This window comes from Camelus ferus, chromosome 8 (genome assembly GCF_009834535.1).
Source record: "Camelus ferus isolate YT-003-E chromosome 8, BCGSAC_Cfer_1.0, whole genome shotgun sequence".
NCBI classification, from domain to species: Eukaryota; Metazoa; Chordata; class Mammalia; order Artiodactyla; family Camelidae; genus Camelus; species Camelus ferus.
In genome coordinates this window covers 49,805,247-49,821,424 of record NC_045703.1, presented here as the reverse complement: position 1 = coordinate 49,821,424, position 16,178 = coordinate 49,805,247, and the positions used below count along the sequence as shown (strand labels likewise).

The following is a 16,178-nucleotide window of genomic DNA, read 5'->3' as shown; positions in this document are numbered from 1 at the left end:
TGGGGTACTAATCATGAACACTTATAGGGGACTTACTATGTCCTAGCAGTATGCTGGTTTCTTTATGTGAATTATCTGACATAATCTTGTACCATAATGCAGTTTCTACTGTTATTTCTATTTTACAGATGAGAAAACTTAGGTCTAAAGAATTTAGTAAAGATACAAAGGAGTCTGGCTCCAGATCCCATTACTGAACCATGATAACAAACTAAAAAGAAGTATCCCCAATGACAGGGCTAAAGAAGGGGGCTGTAGGGAAGTAGGCAGTTATGAATTTTTCATAAGATTAAAATAAAGGAACATAAATCAGAACCACAAACCTTATAAAAAATGGAGTCTACTCCCAAAGAAGTTGAGATGTGAAGGCTCCCCGAGAAATGCAGCTCTTTATAGCCTTTAAATTTCGGCTTCACAGGGCAACAGCAAACAAACAACGACCAGAGAAAGAACTCAACAACTTTGCAGGTGGCCCCAGAAGCCTTTAAAGCACATTATCCTGAGTGGAAATAATCTTACAGCAGTGGGTATAGCGCACACCTGTGTCTGCATGCACCTTGGGTAGCCCTTCGTTCAAGCTTGGTTGTCAATTAAAGTGCAAGGTTGTTGAACTTGGTTAGTTTGGCAAAGACTGGTGATATAAATGTATCGCAACTGTTGATGACTAAGGGCTCACCTTGACTGTGGTGAGAGGTCAGGAAGAGCAGCTCAGCTCTAAATTCAAAGATCCCGTACGTAACAAGTCTTTCTAGTGCGTCAGACTTCACCTTCTTCTAGTCTCTGTGCCACATTTGGCATTAACCAGCTCAGGCCTCTTTTTTTCTTTTTAAACTCCATTGTTCTTTTTAGAAAGAAGGTGTTCCTCTGCCCAGTTATGCCTCCTCTCATCTTTTAGTCCTTTTCTCTTTTCCTTACTTATTTTGCAAGATCATTGTCCGGTATATTAGACTTGGACAAATCAAGAGCTTGTTTTCTCTCTGACATTAATCTGCTCCCGTGCACACTGGTAACCCTCTTCGGTGTGTTTATTTGGAAGTGGTCTCAGAAAAGATGTCTAGACACTTGCAGCTCTCAAGACACTTAGCACCCAGCTGCTCATCACTTTTGCCCTGAATAGGAATAAATCCACCTGTTTCATACTTACTGTGCTTCCTTGACTATAGTATTTATCGTTTAATCTAAACACATAACGTTCTTTTCAATTTTCCAAATCCTTGGGAAGTATTAAAAGGGTTTTCACTGAGCAGAATGTTAGGCAGTGTGGGAAATGGGTTCAAACAAGATAAAAAATACATTCAGATATTATTTATTCTGAACTTTTAATACAACATGTATGCTTTGAGTGTCTACATCGGTCCATACACTGAGGAAACTGAGAAAATAAAGGGCTTAGTTGTGGGACTCAAAGCAAAGAGTATCAGGTAAAAAGTCTGATAAAGACTCAAGACTAATCTGTGAGTTAATTAGGATACTTCACCAATTACCAATGAGTACTTAATTAGAGCCAAGTGTCTGGCACAACCAAAGGTAAATGTAAAAACATTTCTACCATCTAAGAGGAGGCATTTGCTTCTTAATTTTTCTCTTTCCATTTTAATGATTATAATGGCAGGTACGCCCATTATGAGATTAGAAGTGTTCCATGTTCCAGGGGCTGTCCTCTGACTTTAGATATTCACAAAAGCTGAACTCTTTGCTGAAGCTTGCACTTTCTTCCTGAGGCTGAACTCTTTCATTCTCATTCCCCACAGTTACACGCAGGTTTTTGACCCCTTATTATGTCCGACCACTCCAAAGCCACAATGGGGCCACCTCACTTTTGGCTCCCTAGTGAGTAGTCTCTTTAGAACCATCTTTTACTGAGCGAGTCTGTCAAACTCTCTCCTGGTGGCACACCTCTGCATATCTGCTTAAACTCAAACTCCTCAGAAGGACATCCTCCACTGTCATACAGAGCCCTCATCTAGGGAGGGTATAGCTCAGTGGTGGAGCACATGCTTAGCATGCATGAGGTCCTGGGTTTTGTCAATCCCTAGTAGCTCCATTAAAAAAAAGTAAATAAATAACTAAACCTAATTACCTTCCCCTTCAAAAAATAAAATAAAAATAAATAAATAAGTCTATAAAAAACTGTTTAAAAAAAGTAAGCATGCAAGCTAACAAAAAATACAGTTAAAAACAAACAAAAAAGAGAGCCTTCATCAAAACGTGCTCCACACACCCATTGCCGGGAAAAACACTTTTCTTCCTAATGACAATGAATACTGTAATCATTCTGTTTCCCCTTTTATCTTGCCTGGTAGGAAGTTCAGATCTCAGTTTTGCTCAGTTACTTTGTGTATTTGTTTTCCTTCCCTCCTACTTTATTATGTGATTTTTGTCTTTTATCTGGACAGGATGATTTTATGTCTTTGTGTACATATGTTTTATTGTAACCTTCTTATAAGCTTACACATCTTTTTGGAAATAGATAAATGTGTAAATAAGTTCTTATCCTTAACCTTTTACTATTTTAAAGTTACATGTAATGCAATATCAACTTAAATCTTGATTTCATCTCTTACCTCATCCTCTGAACAGCCTGTGCATATACCTCTGCTTATGATCTAATGGTTGAGGTCCATAGTGCTGGTTCTGAAGTTATGAAAACTATTCATAGGGGAGTGTATTTCCTGTGTCATTTATATCTAACAAACCCAGAAATATTTTATTATTGTGGAACGGAGGTGGTGATGCCCGAAGAAAAGGTGATAACGATGATGATTTGAGTTACTGAATACTTTGGCATCCTTTCAGTACAGTAATGTATCTTTTAGTATACTATCAAAGACATTTCATAGTCGTAGCTTAGTTGTCAAGATTGGAAAAGTTAAACTTTGGGAAGCAAACTCCTTCTGAGACAAACCAGAATGAGTTTTCGATGTCTTCTTAACAGTCAGCTTCATCAAAGATTTATAATGCACTAAGCCAGCTGAATTGGCTATAGGACCAACTTAGAAGCTCTGTGTAATGTCTTTGAATACCTTAATGTTGACATTAATCCGTAATTCACAATTTCAGGATATGCTTCTTGGGGGAAAGAGAGGAGGGCAGGGGCAAAACAACAATGCGAGAGTTCAAAAAGGTTGAAGATGCACTTGGGGTATTTGTACTGGCACTCCAGAGCTCACGGATGCTTGGGATTGCTTATCTGACTTATCTAAACTGCTGACGTCAAAAGAATTAGGCTAGAAATCTTATGATTACAGCTTTTCGTGTGATCTTTTCTGGTATTTCCTGTTTCCTGTCAGGCCAAATATACTTCGAGAGGGGGTTATTTTATGGCATCTCACCGTTTCTGCCTCAGCTAGAGCCAGAGGTATCGGGAGCACAGAGTAAAAATAAAGAACAACATCAGAAATCTCTGTCCACCGCCACCCGCCTCACAAGACACTGACATTTCTTTTTAAACATCAAAAAAAGTTTCTGGACTGGTTCAGAGTAGGGTCTTATTTTTAATGGAACAAGCTCTATTGTTCATTAAAAAGAAGAAGCCACTTCAATTGTATTTCTAACTATTACCTTATTTGGGTGGCAATGAGCAGGCAGGCTGTGAATGGTACAATGCAGGAAGCCAAGAAGGTTTCTGAGAGAAGGGAGAGAGAGTTTCAGAAGAAAAAGGAGAAAAAATGGGCACTAAAAACTACACTTTTCCTTTGGAAATACAAAAACCTTCTAGAAGAAGAAGAAGGTTGGGATGAGCTCTATAAAATCTTGCCTCAATGTTGCTTAAATCTTTAACTTGCTTTCTGTGCTCAACACTATGTTTGCAAAGACAGCCTGAGGGATTGAGAGGTTAATCCTCAATAGTTTAGGGGCAAATGTGCTACAGACCCAAGCTTCCAACAGCCACACGCACTGGCCCTGTCTGCCCCACCCTGCTGAAACTCTATCTCTAAGTAACAGGCAGAGAGAAGCAGAACTATGGAACAGGATCACAGGAATACTTCATTTGTGATGGTTTAGCAACCAGCAGCTACCATCTCTACCTTATATGTAACTTCCTTTAACCTCACAATTCTGTTTAAATTTTCACATCTAATCTTCTTTTCTGATGAACAACTACATTTTTAGTATATTGCAGGTACTCTAGGTGGGGAAATTCACAAAGAGAGAACTTGGGACATGCCCACAATTTATAGTCTAAGTATGAAAACAAGAAAAATACACATATACATACGTACATTAAGAATGTATTAATGGGTGCATATATGTTATGGACATATATATATATGTGTGTGTGTGTGTACGTGTGTATATGTATATATACATATATATATATATAGTCTTGCTCGTATAAGATGGACACCACACCCTTATAGAATGCAAAAACAGAAATGTTGGTGCATGAAAGTGAAAAGGATGGAAAATTAGATTTAGAGAGATTTTCACATAGAGAGGCATTTATGGAGTTGGGAGGCTTAATAAAGCTTGGACCATGGCAGGTAGCATGGCTGAGTCAACAGCATGGCTGGGCATCAAGGAACCTCAAATTGTCTCCAAGTATATTGTATAATCTCCAAGTATAGTTAGCTTTCTCATTTGAGAAAATGCAGTGATTTAACTAGATCTTAAAGTCATTTTCCATTATAAAATGCAAAGACTTATCTATTTTCCACTTAAAAATTTTTAATGGTTCTATAAAAGTAAGAGATTTCTTGTTCATATGCAACCTGGTTACATTAATGTTGTGTTTTTCTGTTTCCCACTATGCTTTACACCAAATATCAGTCCAAGTTAACTTGACTAATCTCCATTTCTCAATCATTTTTCGCTTTTCTGCTTTTGTACCATTCATGTTATGTCCTTCACCGAGAAAATCACCTTGTCACATCTTGTTGAGATCTTAAGCATCTTAAAGACATAGCCCACCATGATCAGCCCACACAAAGACTTCATGGGTCATTCTAGAGAGGCGTGAGTTAACATCTAGCCCTCGTGGAATATATATCACACTTGGTTTGTATTTGAGGAAGTAGTTTTATCTAACAGACAACATTATGAGCTACACAAAAATTATGTTTTTCTTACACATTTTTCTCATCCATCTTGTGGTACCTAGCCTTGAAAGAACTGCTTACTTAGAAAAACATGGCAACCTGAAGACAGGAAGAAACATGACTTAGTGAGTAGAAGGGATAGACTGTTCTGAGATTGTGAGGATACATCGTGTCAGGCTTTGACTCTAGGGAAGAGATGAGCACAAATGGAATGGGAGGTCTGGATGGAAGAACATCAAGGATATAAATCCTTCAGGACAGGGTGGTGTCAAATGGTAAAGGGCACTGGCTTGGTGATTTGTATATTATTTCTTGTGGTTCTGTGTAAAATACTACAGTATGTGGGAAAGGTGATCTGTAAGTTAAAAAAATATTCATCATCTCAGATTTCTCAATATCTACTAAATATAGTCAATGAACACCACATTGGTAGTTCAAAATCCATCGGTATCTTTACCCCCAAGTCCAGCTCTCCACCAGCCATTGTTGTTAGAGTGACCTTTCTAAAATGTAAAATTTCTCATTTCCCACTAAAATTATTTGAAGCCTTCTCATTGTCTGGAGGAAACACTCTTTAGAAAGGCAGGTGAAACCCCTGGTAATCTGTCCCCCAGTCTGCCTTTCTGGTCTCATCCCTAGCCCTCTTCCTGATATACTCCACACTCTGCATTCCCCAGACTTTCTCGCATTTAGTTCTACTATTCTTTTTCCTGGAAGGTCCTAGATTTCTTTCTCACTTGGAGAAATGTAACTTACTTTGAATGGTACCTCAAAATCAGCTCCTCTCTGAAAACTGCTTTAACACCCATAATACTGACAGAATTAATCACTCCCTTGTGTGTTGGCACAGACTTTGTATATATACCTCCAGTATAACATGTCACCTAGCTAGCTTGCCCTGTCTAACTATCTATCTGTCTATCTATCCATCCATTCATTCATCTACCTTCGTCAACTTTGTTTCATAAATTTTATTTTCTAAGGAACCAAGACAGTGTCTGACACATGACAGTCACTAAATAAACTTAGTTGAATAAGTAGTCTTGGTCCTTCTTCAATGTTCCCACAGAGTAGTATTTCTACTCTATCTTAAAACATGTGCCATTCTGCCTTGATATCAGTGAGTTGTTTATGGATCTGTGTTTTCTAACAGGTCATAATATATCTTCTTTCTGTTTTCCTCCCAGGTACGTAGAAGAGTGCTATGCACTAAATAGACACTCAAAAGATAATATTCAATTGGATAATTGAATAAACCAAGAAATGTGAATTACTTATTTCCTTTTCTGAATAGGGTTGTAAATATAGTCTCAACTTCTTCTATTTCTAAATTGGGAATAAATTTCTATTCAACTGACATTTATTGTATAGTAGAAGATGCTAAATATTTGTATGTAACAATGAAACATCCTATTCCCATTCTGTGACCTCCTAGAGTGTTTCTAATTATTTTTGGAGTGTGTAAGACATTTTCAAAAATATTTTCAAAGCAAAATTTGTTTTAGTCTAATTTTGTCTATTCACATTCTACAATGCATTTATCACCAAATCGAAGAACAGGGCATTTCGCATTAAAGAGGGTAAAAATCATTTGCTTTAGAGTTTATACATCCAGTGAATTCCCAGCTCTTGATTTTATATACCAATTTAATTAACAAGAAAATATTTTCTTTTGTTCTACTGTAGAATCAGGGACTGATCCAAGAAAAACAGTGTAGAAATCAACTAATATTCAAAAGAAATAACAAGGGCAAAAAAAATGTATCTAGAGAGGACAGTGGAGGAAGCATCAGTTTCTCTGTATCAGTCACCATGGATGAGGCGATAATGATTCTTGTTACAACACTAGAAGAAAATAATGATCCCTGTTAAAATGCTGCAGCCCTCCTCTTCATCCCAGTACAGTTCTCCCAGTGCCTCCCGCCCCATCTTCTCCCTAAGGGCCAGGTGCAGAGAAAGGAGAAGAACTCTCAGAAATTTCCAATTACCACATTGAAGCAATGAAATGTATCAGACTGACCGGAGTACGATGCACTGCATGATGATGACGGCATTCCCAATTTGCATTAGATATAAAACCTCAGCTTTCAGTGTGGGGCCTGACCAGAAGGTGTGACTTGTACACATCCTGTTTTGTACACTGTGGTCATTCAGCTGAACTTTCCAGTGTCAGAGCCCTGAGATGACTGCTGTGATGCATGTGCATATCTTTTTAAAATTAATTTTTATTTTTTTGGAAGGGGAGGCAATTAGGTTTATTTTTGTTTATTTATTTGTTTATTTCATGGCACTGGGGAATCAAACCTGGGATGTCGTGCATGTGAAGCACACACTCTACCACTGAGCTATACCACCCGCCATGTGCATATTTTTAAAATTGAAGTATATTTGATTTACAATGTTGTGCTAGTTTCTGGTGTACAGCCTAGTGATTCAATTATAAATATATATATTCATTTTCATTATAGGTTATTACAAAACACTGAATATAGCTTCCTTTGCTATACTGTAGGACCTTGTTGTCTATTTTATATATAGTAATTTGTATCTGCTAATCCTGATCTCCTAAGTTATCCCTTCCCTTTGCATGTGCATATTGTAAGACAAAGAGAGAGAGGGAGTAGAAAGGGGAGAATGACTGAGTTCAGTACACGCATGGGAATGTAACTAAAATAAATGCTACTGAGCGTGCAGTACTCAAGTGCAAGGCTCAGTACATGGTAGCACAGCCAGTATATAACGGAGATCATGTTTTTTGAAAATATCCACATGATTTTTCTTTTGCATTCTCTTGTGTGTATCTTCCCTGTCCACCCCACCAGAGGCATCCACTGGGGATGATTAAGAATGCTATAGCAAGAAGGAAAAGAGAGAGAGGAAGTCAATATTCATCATTTCATCCTCAGAGTGAGGGTTTTTGTTTCTTCAGCTTGTTTGTTTTTGTGTGTGTGAGTTTGCAGCAGAAAAATGACTTGAGAACTGGTCTTTGTGGAAAGATAAAGGGACTCTACATTCATTTATTAGGCCTCATTGACACTGAGAGGTAGGCTGCGGATATGGTTTCTTGTCCCTTCCACATGGAGGCTTCCCTCTCCCGGGAAGGAGGATATGGCCCAGAATAATGCCATCTACTCCTGATACCTTAGGGAATGATGGGCAAGGGGATCAAAGACAGAGCCCAGCAGTCAGATGGACATGTCTTTGTCTCCCCATCTCAGGTTGGCACTTTGCATTGCGTGTGGTAGAAACATTCAGATGAGCGTGTGGGAGCCCGAGATTCCAGACAGTACATTCACCAGATAGTACCTTAGAGAGGAGCAAGGGGAGGGAACGTATTTATCCAGAAGTCATTTAATCCAGAAGAGACTGACGGTACCTTGTTAGTGAGCGAGTTCAGATTTTCTTATTCCTCCTTAGGGTGGGTTCAAGAGGAAGATTTAATTACTTGAAGGAAAGAAACAAGGTACATTTATTGCAATTTGAATGTGGAAATTTGAGATCTCTGTGACAAATGTTTTGAACAGTGGTTGTTCCCGCTTCATTTCTGTATGTGTTTTTGATTACACTTCCTTTTTTTAAATTGAAGTATAGTTGATTTATAATGTGTTAATTTTTGATGTGCAGCACAGTTATATATATATTTATATTCTTTTTCATATTCTTTTTCATTATAGGCTATTACAAGGTATTGAATGTAGTTCCCTGAGCTATACAGTAGGACCTTATTATTTATTTATTTTATATATAGTAGTTAGTATCTGCAAATCCTGAACTCCTAGTTTCCCAGTTTATCCCTCCATGTTCCCATTTTCCCTGCTGGTAACCACAAGTTTGTTTTCTATGTCTGTGAGCCCATTTCTGTTTTGTAAATAAGTTCATCTGTCTTATTTTTCAGATTCCACATATGAGTGATATCGTGGTATTTTTCTTTCTCTTTCTGGCTCACTTCACTTAGTATGATTACACTTCTTATGCTTGGATCCAACTTCTTTGCAGTGACCTCACCTCACTTCTTTCCCTTTGGTGCTCTTTGTTTGGCTCTCCACCCGCCCCCTTCTCTTTTCTTTCTCAGTCATTTTCATCTGCAAATTCTATCAACTTTTTTGAGTGAGTTTTTGTCACAGATCCTCTAAATGAATTTGTCTTTGGGTTTTCTGAAGTACTCATCAAGTCTAAAGATTTCTGTGAAATACACATGTGCCATCCAAAAAAAAAAGATGGAGGAGAAAGCAAGAAAGAGAATCTTGTGCTTTGGTGTTCATTCCAGAGGTTGAGGACCAGCTGAGGATTCAATGGGAAAAATTCTAATGATTGCATTATATGTGTTATTACCCTTGGTTATTTAATTTTCTTTTTCAATACCTTGCCTAAAGATTTACATTCATTCCCATTGTATCTCTCACTTTGATTTTATTTTACAATTTTCTGGGTTTTTTTTACCTCTCAATTGCTACTACCAGGTACATGCAACAGCATGCTACTCAATCTCTCTTGAAATTCGTCCTTTTCTCTCTAGGGATTTTGTTTTTCTGGAGCAGTTCCGTTGGACTGACTTTTAAGGCCACACACAACTAAACCTTGCTTTGTCTTTGTCAACTCTGCCTGCCAATTGTACACAAGGCCAACTTTTAAATTTTATCTTGTTACTAATGATAAAGACTGTGACCTACAGGCTTTTCTGTAGGTCACTTAGCACTTGCGTGAGAGCCCAAGAAGTAACAAAATGCTTAGGACAGGGGTTTGGTTTATAATCTATAAAATATCATTCCTCATGAATTTTTTTTTTTTTTTAGGTGAGAAGAAGTACTTTCTGATAATTTTGTAGTTTGAGGAAATTTGAGACAAGTGCACAGATACAAAACTGAACTCTTGGGATGATCTCTTAACATTTTCGAGATTGAAGTCAGTTCTAAAAAGAAATACATGGAAAGACAGAGAGAGAGAAATAGAAAAACAAAGAATAAAGTCTATGTTGTGTGTACATCTAGGCTAAGGCATTGTATTAAATTACAAGTACTTTGAGCTTTGCTCCATATCATATTTTTAATATAATGGTATCTACCTACTATACAATGAAGTGTATTGATAATTAAAGGCTGAAAAAATCAGGTAATGGAAAAGAGCACACATTTTCAGTCGCTTCTGTGAGTTAAAAAATTAACTTGAAGCCTTTGGTCTTCTAACAATAAAGCTTCTAAACTTTTCCTTTTAGAAATTAAATGCAAAAGTCAGTGCTTTGCTGCCCAGTTAAAACAGCCTTGTTTAAAAAAAAAGAAAGAAAAAAGAAGTTGTTTCCAGGCAAAGAGCAGAGGACGCGGGAATAACATCCCTCATTCAGCTCCAGTCCCCTCAAAAGCTCATTTGTAGGACCAGGTAAACACACACCTTCCGTATTCTATTTTTGAAATTACGTTGAGGAATATACAGGCTGTTATCTGTAAAAGAAGCGACTTTTGAAACTTTAGTTGATGTAACATGTTCCAAGATTCATGAACAGAGTAATTATTTTAAAAGTATATAAAAGCAGGCATAATTTAGATGCATTTACTCTAAAACTTAATAATTATCAATGACAATTCCTCTATATGAATAGAGAACTGTCTCATATTAGTTTTGCAGATACTTTATACCTTTTGAATGGTTCTGAAATTCACTCTTGTGTATTCTTTTCTTTTACTTTAAAAGCTGTAATGACTAATCCTGATCTTCTGTCAGAATATAAGTTTAAAAATGATTCCATTAAAAGGAAGAACTAAAATTCATATTTCTTAAATAATCTGTGCCTAGGGAAAAAAAATGTTCATTCAGGCATTTAATGGCATCTTGTAAGCTACTTTATTCCTTTTGATAATTTTCTTTCTTTCTTTCTTTCTTTTTTTTTTTTCATTTATCAAAGTGTATTGAATGGCTGACATGTGAAAGATGCTAGGGAGAACACAAAGAAAATAGAATGTTCTCCAGATTCTCAAAAAAGCTGAAAATCTAGGAGGGGAGGAAGAAAATGTACATTAATTATAATAAAATAAAGTGATTTGCCTGTACAATAAATACAAAGAAAGTTCTGTAAGACTTCAGAAGAGAAAGGCACACCCTTCCTCGGTAAGCTCAGAAAGACTTTGCGCAGGGAATGGCATACAAGTGGGGTCTTAAGGGATGGCAGAAGTTGACATGGAGGGAAGTAAGTAATCTGAGGCATTGGCTACAACGAGCAGAAAGCAAGTAGGAAGCTGTGGGATGTTTGTCCTGTCTGGGTGGAATATAAGTGCTTAGAGGGCAGTACGACAAATGAGATGGGAAAAGTGAGCTTTGAATGCAGGATGGTAGAATTTGGATTTTCTCTGCAGACAATGGAGAATCATTGGAGAATTCTGAAGAGTGGGGAGATATATTCTGATTTTTCTTTTGATGTTATTGATCTACATCACAGAGTAAAGAAAGAAGAGGGGTAGAGAGAGTACTTGAGTTGGAGGCTACTGGCAGATAATAGACCAAACAACATGAGTTTTGGCCAAGGGCCACGCAACTGAATAGAAAGAAGGCAGTGACTATGAGATAAGTGGTTGAGGCAATAACAGTACCAATAATTATGAGAATGGACATTTACCGAGGATGTAGGCTCTTTTTTAGGCACACTTTTGGTATTATCTCATTTAATCCTCACTTTTTGCAAAGGTGCTGCTGTTATTACCTTTTTAAAGGAGAGGAAACCAAGGCATAGAGAGCTGAAGTAATTTGCAGAGTTCACACAGTTCAGCAATAGAGAGGCAGGACTTAAATTTTTTTTAAATCTCAACATTGCAGCGATACTCTTAACTGAGCTTATAGACTTGGAACCGATTGGAATTGGAGAGCTAGAGGGATCAGTTTTGAACCTGGGTTTCTGCAGGAGTAATGCCATTTATGTAAACTAGGAAGTCAGGTTGAAGAAGAGGTTTAGCTCAAGGTGAGATGATGTGTTCCAGTTTTCACTCAATTTTGCATTTGCATTTAAAGAACAGACTGAATTGTCAATGATCATTACCCAGTAATAGCTACAGACTGAGTGCAGGCTAATGTTCAGAAGAAGTAGCTTTAGAAAAATGTTATGAATTAATGTCATTTACTGTTCAGACTAACTGATTCTTTGATCAATGCAATTTGTCCTGCTTTGAATGAAATTATTAATATTGAAGAGTATTTGAAAGGGCGCTTGAATGTTTTAGAAGTGTTTTTTAATCTTACTGGCCAATTTTTATAGCCAATACTTAGTTGACCTAGAGGTATAAACTAACAAATGCTTGTTTTCACACTGAAGTTCTAGATAGAATTCTGATTCATAAATTCAAAATCACTGTTCTCTCATTAAGTGTTTGATTCCTCCCTGAGTTTCTGGTGCCTCGCAGTCCCTGATATACACCATGCATGCAATAAATACTCTTTGAATTATAATAATAAAAATGTTCATTCTTCACTATATTTAATTTATATTTGATATTTAAGATATTTAAAAACAGCCCCTTTGTCAATTGAACTGTACAGTTCTGGAATCAGTGAATTGTTTCAGAGACTTTCTCTTCTGAAGTTGTTTGATTTTCAGGGCTCATCATAAAGCGAAGTTCTGAAATTTTTATTCTCCTTGAAGGCACGACAAGTTACAATGGCTATGGGGAAAACAAACACTTTTTTTTTTTTGGAGGAAGGTATGTTTTACATATTTTTGTAACCAAAGGCTATTGAAATGGAAACAAGCTTAATAAATAAGTAAAATATCATGCAAAATTTAGGGCAGAGATACCAAAATGCAAGTTAAGATTCACAGCTGCAGAATTTGCAGTTATTTGGTTGAATTCTGAAATCAAATTATTTATTCAACTAAGACTAAGTCCAGCTAGGGGATGTCTAGTCTTAAACAGGTTACTGACTAGAATCATAATTAGGCTAATATTTGCACTCATAGCATTTAAGAAACCACTTATTTATTCCCTATCCTTCTTCCCTCTCCTCACTCCCCACTTCTGGGCATGCTCTCACCACCATGCTTTAAAGCTTATTTTCCATTGACAATAGATGGGAAATCTCCCCGTAGGTCTTTCCAGCACTGAAATTCAGGACCTAAAACTAAAGCCCAGAAAATAAGTTTAAAAATGTAACAGAGGCACAATCTTCGACTTATTTCACATGGTAGTATTATTTTTCTGGTTTGATCAAGCTTTATATTGCTGTCATTAATTTCCATGTTTATCCATCTACATATAATCAATAAAGCAGTATCTTGGTTTAAATTTAAATTACCCAGCTTGAGCCCCAATCATGTCAGTTTTTTTGGACTAGGGTTGGATGATTGAGATGATCTGGGTCTGACCCAATGTCAATGTGTGACTCTGAACAAGTTGGTTAGTCTCTAGCCCACTGTTTGCCTCATTTGTATTCGACTAGACAATTGGACCATCCTTTGTTCGCCTCATAGAGGGAAAATGATATGAGTATTAATAAAATTAAATACTATTTGACACAACATTGTAAAATGACTATAACTCAATAAAAAATGTTTAAAATAGATAAATAAATAAATAAATAAATAAATAAATAAATAACCACATCTGATTTTTGAAGGAAAAAAAATTAAATACTCAGGTACAAGCCAATGAACTAAGCTGATGCTCCAACTCTGGGTATGCTGATAAGTTCCAGAGTCCCTCTTCAGGACAAACAGTGCTTCTGCCAATGCCCAGCTCAGGGTTGGGAGGGGTCACACCCAGATGCACACGTACCCAGAGGAAGAGCTCCTCTTCTTCCTGTCCTGTTCCATTCCCTCCTCCAACCTATTGCTTGAAAAGTCACCATTAGTCTCCAGCAAAGATGTTCACACATAAAACCTCCTTCCTCCCTGGCATTTCCTTGTTCTCTTCAGGGGACACTACCTCTCTGTCTTCCATCACTCACAGTTCAGTCTATTTATGCACTTATTTTCCCACAAATCCTTTTGCTTTCTCCCTTTATTTCCTAAGCAAAATCTCAGAACATTTTCTATTTCACTTATGAGATACAAAGTTCCAGTCTTGCCAAAGAAGTCTGAGTAAAAATAACGATGCCCTTCACTAGGGAAAAGAAAAGCTGGAACTTTTAAAGTTAAATGCAACTTACTAAGAAACAGGGATGCCTGTCTCTAAAGTTCTCTAGACTGTTGGTTATCTTCAGAATTTCTGCAATTTCATGGTTTTTAAAAACGTAAACCTATTTATCTGTTATCACAAGCAGTTGAAATATACACAGAATGCTAGAGTATTTAATTTTCCTGTTTTTAGTTATTAGTGTGGCTAAAATTGTGTGCTACAAATGTAATATGTTAAGTTCCTACAGGTAAAGATGATAAAGAAGAGGGAATAAATGACTGTGGAGGAAGGCTGGGTGGTGGGGATGAAGATCAGGAAAGCTGTCATAAAGACAGGGATGCTTTGAGTTGGACTTTGTAGTTTGAATACAAATGATCAGTCGCCTGAGTTAAAAAAAAAAGACATTCCAAGCATAAGGCGAGGCTCAGAGGCGGGGCACCACTTGATGCATTTTGAGGAGCAGTAAATTGTTTTGTGTTTCAAAGTAGAAACTGTTTGAGGGTTCTGAGGCAGAGCTCAAATTTGAGAGAGAAAACGAGTGTTATTACCATGTGTCTTGGTGCTTTTTGAGGAAGTTTCTATTCAAACCCCTGTATACAAATTGAAAACAACCTAAACCATCTCCTTCTAAAAATGGAAAAATGCCAGACTTTTGGTATCTTCTACAAGCGTTCCTGAGACCCTCACCGTCATGGTGAGAATGGCACAGAGCACTTGATGTGATGAGGAAATGCAGCATCAGCAACAAGACAAGAGAAAGAAAAGGACAATTTGGAGAGTGAAGCAACTTGGGGCTTTATTGTCCAGCTACACATGTGGAGGATAAGGGCTTTATGTGCACACCAGGATGGGTGAGCCCCTCGCCTCCTTGAGAATGGGAAGGCAGGTAAGGAGGAAGAGGAGGTAAGCAGACAGCCTTTGGGGAGGTGTCGAAATAGAGTCTGCCTCCCTGCAGGCAGGACGAAGGGATAGCGGATCAAGGTGCATCCTCCCTGGAAACCAGTGTGGCTGCTGAGATACATTCCACTGAGGGTGAGACGGTGGTCCGGGGCATATTAAGACTCAACTAGCTGAACTTTATAATGTCCAGAAGAATGTTCCTTTTAAGTGATTAAAAAGTTATAGGAGTTCTGTTTTCTCTCTGTTGTACTGCTTTTTCAGGAATCAGACACTCACCAGCATATAATAGAAATGATAATATACACGTATCTCTGCAGACATGCTAACATCTGTTGAATTCGGTAGTTTTACCAAAGGCGTAATTTGAAATATGCATTTTAATCATTTAATATACTGAAACAAACCAAGAGCGGTAAAAGTTGAAGTGTCATAATTGAGTTTTCTGCCCAGGTGGGTTTTTCCATTTTTCTTGTACTCACATGAAATATGGGATGGCTTTAGCATTACCTCATTTTTTCTGACCAAGACCCATTTTCTTGGGCATCCCCCAACTGCCACATAAACCTCAGTCTCATTGGTTTCCTTCTCTTTCCTAAGTATTCATTGTTTACTAGAGACCAGCACAGTGGTTTTTTAATTTCTTTCAAATCTTTTTTTTTCTGCCCAGAACATTATTTTTTTAATATTGTTCTTCTTAGATTATTAAGCAACTTAGGAAATGTTTCTCTATAATTTATTAAAAACAAAATTGGTCAAGTTTTGATTTCCTAGTGTCTTTCCATGAGAAAAAGAGAGGTAATTTTTGGTATAGCTTTTCTGTCTAGCTCCCCATCTCTCGCCACCAATGGCATGTCAGGATTCCACTGCATAGAGCTGGCCAAGCCTTCAAATGCATAAACACACGCTCACATTCATTCTTCTAAAGTGTACCACGACTTCCCAAATATCTACCAACATACTGCCCTAAGGAAGAGCACACCCTGCATTCTTAGTTTACAGTGTTATTGGAGCCCCCAGGGATTTTTCACAGGGATCCTAGGGATGTCTGTGGTGTGGTACCCACTGTTAAAAACACAGCAAAGTTCTCCTCAACCGTCCCAAGCACAGCGCATTCTTATAACGTGACAAAGCCCCTATGAATCACCAT

The 16,178-nt window shown here is 37.5% G+C and overlaps 1 protein-coding gene and 1 long non-coding RNA gene across 5 annotated transcripts in view; one reads left to right on the top strand and one right to left on the bottom strand.

Annotated features, from left to right (window-relative positions):
- Positions 1–16,178, bottom strand: part of PDE7B (phosphodiesterase 7B) — a 290,852-nt gene that overhangs the window by 120,938 nt on the left and 153,736 nt on the right. The window lies entirely within an intron of this gene.
- On the top strand, positions 5,501–16,010 carry LOC116665418. The gene is made up of 3 exons (XR_004322017.1): positions 5,501–5,652; positions 14,978–14,982; positions 16,000–16,010. It is a non-coding gene; the product is annotated as an uncharacterized LOC116665418 (long non-coding RNA).